The 11,979-nt window shown below is 40.2% G+C and overlaps 1 long non-coding RNA gene across 1 annotated transcript; it reads left to right on the top strand.

Annotated features, from left to right (window-relative positions):
• The first annotated feature begins 724 nt into the window (after positions 1-724).
• LOC143435247 (uncharacterized) lies at positions 725-8,960 on the top strand. Its single transcript, XR_013105380.1, has 4 exons — positions 725-890; positions 3,136-3,256; positions 6,899-7,022; positions 7,962-8,960. It is a non-coding gene; the product is annotated as an uncharacterized LOC143435247 (long non-coding RNA).
• Positions 8,961-11,979: the final 3,019 nt, after the last annotated feature.

Consider the following 11,979-nt stretch of genomic DNA (forward strand, 5'->3'; position numbering starts at 1 on the left):
TAAAAGTGCTGGGATTACTATAGTTATCATCAACTGGCTAACTTTTCCTTCCTTTAAAACTCTCCCTCGATGCACTAAGCCCCACCCAGCCCTCATTTACATTTTATTGTTTTGCATTTACCCAAGATCCTTCTGTGGCACCACACTTTCCGCATCACACTTTCGAGGCCAGAGGCCTGTTATCTTTCTTTGTAAATTTATTTTTATTTTATGCATGTAGATTTTTCCTTGCATGTAGTCTGTGTACTGTATGCAGGAATTGGCCACAGAAGCTGGAAGAAAGTGTTGGAACTGGAGTTACCAATAGTTGTTAGCAGCCACTCCGGTGCTGGGAATGAAACCACATCCTCTAACCAAATGAGCAATGTCTCCATTTCCTGATATATTTCTTTGTGTTTATTTTCTAACTCAATACCAAATACATCATTAGGTTTATAGCTGGCACCTGTCGGATCAAATTAGTGCTGAATGAATGTGTGTATGAGTGAATGACTAATACACTGGGAATCTTGGAAATAAATATTGCTGTAAAAGAGCAGAGGATGCCCAGCTGAACTTTCAGGCACGTATTCCATGTAGTCATCATTACAATGCTGTGACAGATGTCTTACTAACTTTATCACTTAGCCTTAGAAACTGAAACCTCCAGAAATGAAGTAACGCGCATGCTCGCGTGGCTGGAATGGGCGCGGTTTCAAATGCAGGGCCATTTGTTTCTAAATCCTTTGCTCAGGTCGCTCTTCCAAAACTATTGAACTTTGTTCTACCTCAGGTAATTGAAAACTAGGTCAACTTCTCTTAATCAAGGAGAGGAAAGCGGCTTTACTGGGAGAATCGGGGAAGCTCTGCGGAAACTGAAGCTGTTTTTAGAGCATCGGAGTTGGAACAGGGTAAGGGAAGTTTATCGGACCAGACCCATCCCTGTGGCAGGAGGATGGAGAGACAGACATGACGTAACTCCAGACTCAACTCCTCTCTCCTTCACAGCTCTGACTTCAAAATCTTTTTTTCAACTGGTTTTAATGTTATCACTGTGCTGGAAAAAATCAAAGCAAACCTTTCTCATGATTTTAGAATATAACTTCCTAATGGGACCCAGACTGGCCTGGGTGCTGAGTGGCCAACCTGCTGCAGGCAGGAGAAACGCAGAGTATGATTCTGTTCCCAGGATCTGCGCACATCTCCACAGCTTCGCTGCTCTCAATAGCTTGGTTTCCAGGAGGTGCCAGTATAACTAAAAACTACTTATCTAGTGTGGTGTTAATAGATGACTGGGTGGTTTCTTAATACTTAGGGGACAACACAGATGAGATTTCGTTTCTTCTGTTCTAATTGCCTTTTCCTCTCAAAGCAATCGGAACAGTTACGAATAGTAGAACGGGCAACAGCTCCAGTACTCCTGTGCCAGCCTTTACCAGGCTTTCTTTTTTACTTTATATAGTTGGGGATGAAACCCAGCTTCTTATACATGCCACACAAAGCCTCTAATCAAGGATCTATGCTTCCAGCTCCTTCTCAGGCGCTTTAAGGCAGGATAACACTTGGTCTTCTATTTCTTTTTAATCTTTCTCCTGTTAGGTTGTTTTTGTTTGTTTGTTTGTTTAAATACAAGTTTATCCAGTTTTCCAACATGCAGCACACATAAAAGCAGAACCAGTAATCATTTATTTGTTAATCTATTCATTTCTGAGGGGATTCGGAGAGGAGTACAGTACGCCCCCTCACCCTCTCCATACCCGTCTTCCTCCCCTGCAGAGACTTCTGTCAGGTAGCCACAGACCTTCCCCAAGACAGAATTTGAACACAGCTAGGGAGTGGGAGGACCACGCACAGGCAAGAGACTGGTGCTGAAGATGTGGTCCTGCCAGTAGTTACTTGTGCGACCTTTGGAAAGGTCTTCAACCTACGACTTTTTCCAACGATAAAATTACAGTTTCCCTCTCCAATCTCCAAGTCACTATAATAAATACAGAAGTGCTTTATAAATGATGAAACTCATATAAACATGTAAAGCAGATGCCTCATTGCATTTCTATATTAACAATATTGGTTGGTGAGGACAGAACTTTGTAATCTATTTTTGCTTAATAGCCAAAGGTACTGTGCTTAAAGCCTTTTGTGGTCTTTGTGGCACTGAGATTGAATACATAAAGGATACTGAAATGAAAAAAAAATAAAATAAATGTATCTTTAAAACATGTAAATAGGATGACATCAATTTTTTCTGACCATCGATTGTGATGAAGGCAGTTTCTATTGGGAAGACTGAAGACAGGTCCATGGAATAAGGAAGAAAATGTGTTTGGAATATAAATGTAAAATTTACAAGTAGTTATTAAAGGTCCACAGACCTCCTAGGAATGAATACTTGAATTAAGTGTCATCACCACCAACCCAAGACTGTCGGCTGCTCTGGTGACAAGGTGGAAAGTCTGTTAGATGAAAGCCAGCTGGAAAGAATCAGATGAGGCCTAATGTTCAAACGCTGCTTTTCCCTAGACAGATGTAGCTCTGAACACCACACTTTCAAGAGCTAGCCTGGTAAGTGAAAAACAAACAAACAAACAAACAAACAAACCAACAAACCATCCCAGTGGTTCTGTGCCATTGGCTCAAATGGTACGGGGTTTCTCATGGAGAAAAACTTAAATTGGGTTACACAGACCTCACAATTAATAAACTTACTGCTCTTTCAGAGGACTGGAGTTGCAATTCCCAAACCCACAGTGGGGTGGCAGGCAGTTCCTAACTGCCTATAGCTCCAGCTACTGAGCCTGACGCCCTCTTCTGGTCTCCATGTGCACTGCACTCACATGCACATACCCACACAGAGCTGTGCGGAAACCAAAAAAAAAATAGATTTAAAAATTATGAAGTATAAATCCATTAGGGAAAGCAATGAGATTTATTTTTCTCTAAGGTTGAGCATTTACACAAACTTCAATCATACTCTAACACATGGTGGCCTTGTGTTGAGAATTGCCAATCTGAGATTGGGAAGAGGCCTTATAGCCTGAACAGTGAATATCTCATCTCTCTTCACACTAGGAGGTGCCTCTTTGTGTCTGTATGCCACCAGGAAAACAACTGTTCGCAGCTCAACGATTCCAATTTAATTTGTCTTTATTTTTCCAGTCAGATCTGATTTATCTTTATTTCTACAACTGTGAAAAAAGCACAATCAGCTCATAACTGTGGTTGATCATTTCTGAAACTTCCTGAAAATACCGTTTACAAGTTACAGCATTTCTCTCAAGTAAGCCAGTTTTCCCCTCTTCTTCTGCTCGTTTGTTTGTTTGTTTGTTTGTTTGTTTATAATTCTGGGGGTCCCCAGAAAAGTAGGTCCACTCCCTGTTCCACAGATCTCAGTGGGTTGATGTTGATGGAAACTGTTTATTTCTCCTGGGAGAACATTTATGCTACCAAACAACAGGAGTTTTTTTCAAATTCCAAAACTCCAAGAGAGGAGCCAGCCACAGCTCCATAAGTCCCCGAGGTGATACTGATGAGCCTCTGGGAGCCAGCCATTCCTAACCGGTTCACTTCACAGAGAATGAAAGAGCTCTAGAAACTTTAGGGTTAGGTGATTGGAAAGGTAGAAGTATTGAATTATCAAAAAACAAAAACAAAAAAAGATAAACGAAAAATGAGACATGAGACATGAAACACGAAACACACCACACCACACCACACTACACCACACCACACCACACCACACCACACCTATAGAGATGTTTGCAACCTGTGGGTCATGACCCCTTTGGAATTGAGTGACCACTTAGGTGATCACAAGGGTCACCTAAGACCATCTGAAAACAAGATATTTACATTACAATTCACAACAGTAGCAAAATTACAGCTATGAAATAGCAGCAAAAATAATTTTGTGATCGGGGTCACCACAACATGAAGAACTGTATTAAAGGGTCACATTATTATGATGGTTGAGAACCACTGCACTACAGTGACCTAGTTTTCTAGCCTCTTTGTTAAGAAATCATTATATATATAGACTGCTCAGCAAGCCGAGTACCGAACCTGCTTCAGGTGAGTCACACACTGAGGATTCCCGTGGCAGACAGGCAAAGCCACACTGGAAACATGACGGTCAGTCCGGAAAATTGAGTTCTCCTGTGTGTGGCCATGTTAGGCTTTCCACAGCTGGGCACCATCATAAACCTATTTGCTACACTATCTCCTAAGCTGTAAAAATGTCTCTTGCTTAGGTTTTCCTTTTTGAATAACCTTGAATCTTTTCCTTTTTAAAAAAATTGAAAATAGATGTTTTTATACAATCTATCCTAAGTATGGTTTTCCCCTCCCCAACTCTTCCCAGATCCTCCCACCTCCCTGCCCACTCAAATTAGTTCCTTCCTTCCTTCCTTCCTTCCTTCCTTCCTTCCTTCCTTCCTTCATTTCTTTCTTCCTTCCTTCCTTCCTTCCTTCCTTCCTTCCTTCCTTTCTTTTTCTTCCTTCTTTCTTTCTCTCTGTTTCTTCCCTTTTTCTTTTTTCTCTTTCTTTCTTTCTTCCTTTCTTTCTCACTCTTGTCAGAAAACATTAGATATTTAAAAATAATAAAAATAAAACATGACAAAATAAAAACAAACAAGAATAGAGAAAAAAATAAGCAAATAGGAATAAAAAAGGAGCCAAAGGAAAAGCACAAGAAATATACCAGTGCAGAGACACACAAATTTGTAAACATAGAAATTCTATTAAAACACAAAATAGAAACCAATAGGCCTGTAAATTAAAAAAACAAAACAAAAGAAAAAACCCAGACATCCAGACAACAACCCAAACCAAACCGAACCAAACCAAAAAGCTGCACAACTGCTATTGAAATCCTAAAAACATTCTTAACAGCCAGTGCAAACTTCAAAATCTACAAAGGCACAATTCATGGCTCATGTCCACAGAAAATAATGGCTGTCAAGTAACTCATTGGTAAACGCCTACCTCCAATTTATTGACCTCACTGAGACACCTTGTGTGGGATGAGGTCAGCATGACTCGTACACATTGTTCCCCATGTCTGTCCTTAACACTCCTGTTTGCAGTGTTAAAATGTTTCACAGCCACACACCACTGACACTGACTACACATTGTCTCTTCCTGGGAAACTAATGATCTTTTCAGCTGATGGATGTACACTTACATAGCATGATCCAGAATACACGAGTATTAATGTAGTTCAGTAAAAGAATAAACCACTGCCACCAGAGTTCTTGTTACATCATCTTAAAATGACCAGCCTGCTTATTGAAACTTTGAGTATAAAGAACAGTTAAAATGTAAATGACTTGTCACCACTGTGGCTCTGACTATGGATTTGCTCCACAATTTCTTAGTCACTATGCAGTATATATTTCAAATATGACTTGATATGTATGCAGGCATTGTAACACACAAGAATGAGATGGTGTTATACTATTCTCAATAGTATGGACGATGCTTTCAACCAATAGTCCTTTATTTGGGGGAGCAGGCTTTTCTTTTTCTCTGATGTCACTTCTATTTAATGTTCCTTTCTCAAGGAACAAAGCATGTTCTGTGTTTCTTGACTGTTCCAAGCAGGCCTCATATTGTGTCACTGCCACCAAAACCCTCAAACATGTACTAGGACTGGAAATTCTGAATGTCAGGCACATGGGATAAAACTCTATATGCACGTGAGAATGGAAGGAGACCATACTGAAATATACTGCGCTTCATATTTCAGTGCACTTCACCCAAACTCGGATTATTTAGTTATTAGGACGGAGGTAACAATAATAGTTATGTGCCTTCATTGTTTCTGCAAACAGTTGGGAGAGCAGTTAGATCATATGCTGGCTTGCTCAAAAATATTTCATTAAAAGAGCTGGTTAACAAAACGATTGGCTGTCCATATAGCACATGATTAAGTTTTTTTTTTTTCCTGGAAATATGTTTAAAACCAATTACAGTAGAAGTTGAGGAATTTATTTTAAAATGTTTTTATTTTTATCTGCTAATAAACAAATACAAAAATTTCATTTTGGTCAAATAATTTTTATTTCTTTTTTTTTCCTATTCTAAACAGTATCTGTCTTTGAGTCTACAGCTAGCCTATTGGCCAACAAATCCTAGCTAGCTTCCTATTTCTACCTCTCTGAGGGTTCCCAGTACATGTGGACACACCGTCTTTTTCCTAGAGTACTGGGTGTTTGAACCCAACTTCTGATGCTTGTCTAGCAAGTACTGAACCCACTGAACCATAAGTTAGTCTTTTGAAAACATAAAAACATTAAAGGTTTGATTTTAGGTAGCCAAAATGCCCAGATGATTGGTGAAAATTATTGAGAACTAGTTTATCGATAATAAAGTCAGTCCGTCAGTTACCACACATCTTAATGTGTAGCAAAATGTACACTTGTGACTTCCGAACTGGGTGAATTTTCCTGTCTGTCCCGGCTCAGCAAAGCCATGTTTAGAGCACATCTTTGCAAACTGGTGCTAACCAATAACGGAAATACTTAGGAAGAGGTTATGTAGGACACTCACGAAGCTACAGATTTATATTTGGTGTATGTATGTATGTATCTATGTATTTATTTATTTATTTATTTGGGCTCTGTGTGTGTGTGTCCCCAAGTGTGCAGATGTAGTCCTTCTACTGCACATGTGGAGGTCAGAGGACAAGTTGCAAGAGTTGATGTTTGCCTTCTACCATGTAGGCTCTTGGCATTGATCAGGTTTACGGCCAAGAGCCTTTCCCACAAAGCCATCTCACCAGCTCCTGGATGCTTATTTATATTTGGTCATTTGCTAAATCATTTTAATTATGTTCGGAGAACACGAACTGTCATTTCAGTTATATAAAATGATAAGAACGTATTTAATAATTTAATAATTTGATTGTAATGTGGTTCTGTAGGTGGGAAAGTGTGTTCTTTGTGCACGTCAATGTGAAGTAACATCTGATTCTGAAAACAAACAAACAAACGGAAACAGTCAAAATAGTCTGAGAAGCAATCGGCAAATTCAGACTTTTCAAATCAGTAAGTTATGTGGGTATGAACATTAAGTCTTCCTTTCTGAACGGCTGTCTCTCCTGTTCTTGCTGTGGGCTCTCTGGACGGTGCTCCTTCATCTTCCTGCATAGTCAGCCTCTCACAGAGGGGGTGTCAGCGGACAGCACCCCAGCTACTATTTAATACTTCTCCAGTCTATCCCAAATGTCCTTTCAACTTGCTGCCACACTCCTCCAGGGCCCAAACTAGACAGAATTATTTATGGAGATATTAACTTCCCAGAGTGTTTAGCACCCGTAGGCTTTTTATTTTTTAACTGAAAGCAAAGAACAGACCCATAGACATCAATTCAATTTTCTGATGTCTTATGGTAGGCAGAACAATGGTACCTTAGAAAACTTCCTGTTCTAATCCCTGGCCCTTAGAAATGTTGCTTTAAATGTCATTTAAATCCTTTTAATGGTGACAGCTATGTCACCATTATCATGCTAGAGGAGTTATGTCAAAAAACAAGGCTACGTAGGCATGGAAGCAGAGGTGACAGAGGTAAGGGACACAGGCCACTCCAGATAGCGACTAGAAGCTGAAGAATGTGAAGAGACAGGCCTTTCCCTCAGAGCCTCCAGACAGGGACAGCCTGGCTGACACCCAGACCTAGACATTGCTTAGAGAAATGATTGTTAATCTCTGACCTCCAGAGCCTAAGGGGATAAATTAATGTTTTAAGCCAGTGAATCTGTAGTACGTTGTTGTTGGGGAGCTATAAGAGGCTGATAGTAAGAACTGTGAAGGCCGTTTGGCCAAATGAGAGAAGTATATACACTGAAAAGTTACATTTTGCATCGTCTAAGCTGAGGTGGGTGGAGCTTGCTTATTTTAACTTTCTGTTTTTAAAGAAGCCATAGTCTCATTTTTAAATTAATTAATCTTTTCTCTCTCTATCTTTTTTTTTCTTTTCTTTCCCAGAATGGCTAACACTTTGCTTGCGTTTAATCCACTTGAAACACATGATTTGAGCAGCTGATGGGCCGGCAGCCACACCTATTATTGTTCTATGAAGATTTGGATCTGGAGGCAGTAGTTGCAGTCAAGCAGAAGAACCCAATAAATGGATGGTTTTGGAGGCATAATCTCTCTCCTTTTTTTTGTTTTTTGTTTTTTTTTTTTTTTTTAAGTCCACTCTTTTCTGCTGTGGTCTGGCCCTGCCTTAGTTTTTGATTCTGCAGTTTGTGAAGTGTGTATGTGTGTGTGTGCATGAGTGTGTGTGTGTGTTATTCTTCTGAACTAAGCCTACCCTCGGCTTACAAAACATGTGAATTGGAAAGCTGTTCTCAAAATGGCCCCCCCCTCCTGGAGAACTTCCCAGACCCCAGCTTGCTTTAATTACTTACTGAGAAGTTTTCAATGAACAGCTTTGAACCTGGCCTTCACAATGCGCTCGCCTTGTACCGAGCCTCAGCTTTATGACAGGAAGCTTTGTTAGCTGGACCACCCGGGGGGATGCAGCTTGCGTACAGCATGGCCGCCGAACGTGTGGGCTTCTTTGGACATACCACACCTGTGTTCCCTTGGCTGCCTGTTCGTTTCCCATGTAATTCAAGGTGCTGAACTCAGTCCTTTGAGATTTGTATCGACGGTTTCATTTAAAGGTTTTTCTAAGGCCCTCACTCTAGAAAGTTCTTCCTGTGTAATTTGTAGGTACCAGAAGACTATGCAAATTACACATTCAGGTGATGTCTGAGACATGATGCAACTGTGTTTATGTAAGAATTACAAAAAAAAAGTTTGAAATGAAGCCTTTAGGATTCCCCCCAGCCCTAAAGCCTTTATGATACACACACACCCCCGCCCCCAGCCCTGGCCCTGGCCCTTTTCGGTGCTAGAGACCGAACTGAGGCTTTGTGCATGGTCCTCAAGGGCCGTAGCTCTGAGTACACCCCAGCCTCTCATTTGGGTTCTGACTCCCTTTATAATCTTCAAAATCAAAACAAAGATAAAGTTATTATTTCGGATAGAAGAACAAAGTGCTTTGAACATAAATTCTGAAGGAGGGCCCTCTAATAGCTGTTGGTTTTAAACAAATTGACCATCTGCTTTCTACCTGAAGAGACATATTTTGTGCTTTAGAAACACCTTATTAATATTATTATTTTAAAAGATGTATTTATTTTATTCATGCATTTTGCCTGTGTGCCTGGTGCTTGTGGAGTCAGACGAGAGTATCTGGTTGCCTGGAACCGGAGTTTAAGTTACAGACGGTTATGAGCCACCATATAAGTGCTGGATACCTGGGGACCAAGGTTCTCGTCAAGAGCAGTAAATGTTCTTAAACTCTAACCCATCTCTCCAACCCCTAAAACATATGTTATATATGATATACATATATATATAATATTTATACATATGTAATTATATATATATACAATTTTTTAATGAAAAAAAAATCTCACTAGGTTCCCTAGGCTAGCCTTGAACTCAAACTGTAGTGCAGACAGACCTTGGACTTGTGATCAATCTTTCTTAGCGCCTCTGCCCGGCAGCCAGACTTATGGGCCTCTGGACCTGACCTAGAAATAAGCATGTGTGTTTGTGAGGTACCCTGTGATGTTTCCAGGCATGTATACATTGTGTCATTATCCAACCAAGCTAATTATCACATCCCTCGCCTCACATGCCTATCACTTGTTTGTATTATGAACAAATAAAATTGACTCTTGGTAATTCTTGCCAGATTCCATTGGTGCTACCTGTGTAACAGTACCTGTGTTTTGACTCAGGCCTCCTTTTTCTTTCCCATCCCTTATGTGTACATGTGTGTATTGCATATACATATGAAGATTCATGTGTGGAGGTAGGAAGACAACTTGGGGAAGGTGGTTCCCTTCTTCCACCATGTGCATTCCAGGGATTGAACTCAGATTATCAGGCTTGGCAGCAAGCACATTTACCAATGAGGCCACATTTAGTTTTTGTTTGTTATTTGTTTGGTTTTGGTTTGGTTTTGACACAGGGTTTCTCTGTGTAGCCCTGGCTGTCCTGGAACCCACTCTGAAGACCAGGCTGGCCTCGATATCACAGAGATACATTTGCTTCTGCATCCCCAGTGCTGGGATTAAAGGTGTCTGCCACCACCGCCCAACTGAATTTTGGTCTTTCAATACGCCTTTATCTTGCTTTCCAAGATGTTCTACATTAATTTACACATGTCAGAAGTGAACAAAGGCTCTTCTTCACATTCTTATCTCAATGCTTCTCTCTCTCTCTCTCTCTCTCTCTCTCTCTCTCTCTCTTTCTGTGTGTGTGTTACAAGTTGTGTAACAGATGTGATATCTCACTGTGGTTTAGTTTGCATTTCCTCAGTTAGTGATGGTGTTAACCATTTGTTCATCATCCCTGTTGGAGATTTATCCTTTCTACATGTAGGTGGCTTCCTCAGCATCATTTATTTATTTATTGGAGGGCTCTGGGATTTGGGTAGCAGTTGCATTGACTCCATAGGTGACTCTGTGCATGATGGATGATCTAACACTCTACTCCTTCCAACGCCTGAGCAGAGCTCGCTTGCCAACCACCACCTCTGCAGCCTCTGCTACCAACCTGAAACTGGAACTTTTACATTGCCCCTTGAGAGGTTTATTTTGCCTTCCTTCCGAGGGCGGTTGACAATGACACTTTAAATAACACATGAGATTGTTGAAATGTTTATGTAGGTGCTGACTTTGAACTCAGGTCCTCAAGCTTTTACAGCAAACATTCTTTTCATCTGTCTGTCTGTCTGTCTGTCTGTCTGTCTGCCTGCCTATCTATCTATCTATCTATCTATCTAGTATCTATTATCTAACTATGCATCATCTATCTGCTTATCTATCTATGTCATCTATCATGTATGTATGTTTGCATGTCTATCTATCTATCTATCTATCATCTATCTATCATCTGTATGTTTATTAAGGATTCAAGTGAAAATAATGTCAACTCACAAGCGTGTTTTGGAAGTGAGCTGTGTGACCCACCGGTGTGAGTGCTAAGCTGTACCTGTTAAGCAATATGGACTCTCCCTCTGTGAAGCCAGTTAAACAGTTAGGAAGGAAAGCAGAAGCAGATAGATAATTTTGGACTTCTCCAAATTTTTATTGGATTCTAAAAATTAAAATAGCTGAATGCATGTGGGGAAAATGCATTAACATTGTATTTCTTTTCTTCACCTGTAGCCTCTACGTTGTTTTTTTTTTTTTGCCTACTGTTTTTTTTCCCCTAGTTTCTTTGATACTTTATTCTCTTTTTAATCTTACTAACTTACTTCAACATAAGAGTTCAACATTCTTATAGAGCAGTGATAGTTTGATTTTTTTTTTTTTTTTTAAGAAATTTCACAGGGCTCCATTTGGTGTTATTTATTTTTAAAGGAAATTTCGTACTTTTAAGTTTCAGCTCCCGGCCTCTTCTTTCTGCCATGGTATTTATAGTGGACCCTGAAGCTGTCTACATCACCACACCTTCTTGACACACAGCAAAACAACAGCTGACAAAGTAGCTGTCTGATCCCCCGTGAGATGGTGAGGTCCAGCCCAGTATCTCAGAAGAAGAACTTACTTAAAAATAGGGTCTTTATAGGTAGTCAAGATGGGGGGGGGGAAGTCACTGTTGTGAGCCCTATCCCATAGCCATCACTCTCCTTTTGCAAGGGGGAAATCTGGACAGAGACAAACATGCATGAAGGCCACACAAAGACCTACAGGGGAAAGGTGGCCAAGTGGTTGGAAAACACTGGGTACAGCTGCAATCTAGGAGAGGGAGACTGGGCTGCGGAGCAAGCTGCTGCATCCAAATAGAATGTAATAATAATAATAATAATAATAATAATAATAAATCTTAGAAATGTTAGCTTCTTGTCCATACCTTTAAGTAAATATACCACCATCATCTGATACTTTGACTGTATCATTTAAATTTAATTTTCAATGTAATTCCCCATTTAACTCCT

The sequence above is a fragment of the Arvicanthis niloticus genome, chromosome 20 (genome assembly GCF_011762505.2).
Source record: "Arvicanthis niloticus isolate mArvNil1 chromosome 20, mArvNil1.pat.X, whole genome shotgun sequence".
Lineage (NCBI taxonomy): Eukaryota > Metazoa > Chordata > Mammalia > Rodentia > Muridae > Arvicanthis > Arvicanthis niloticus.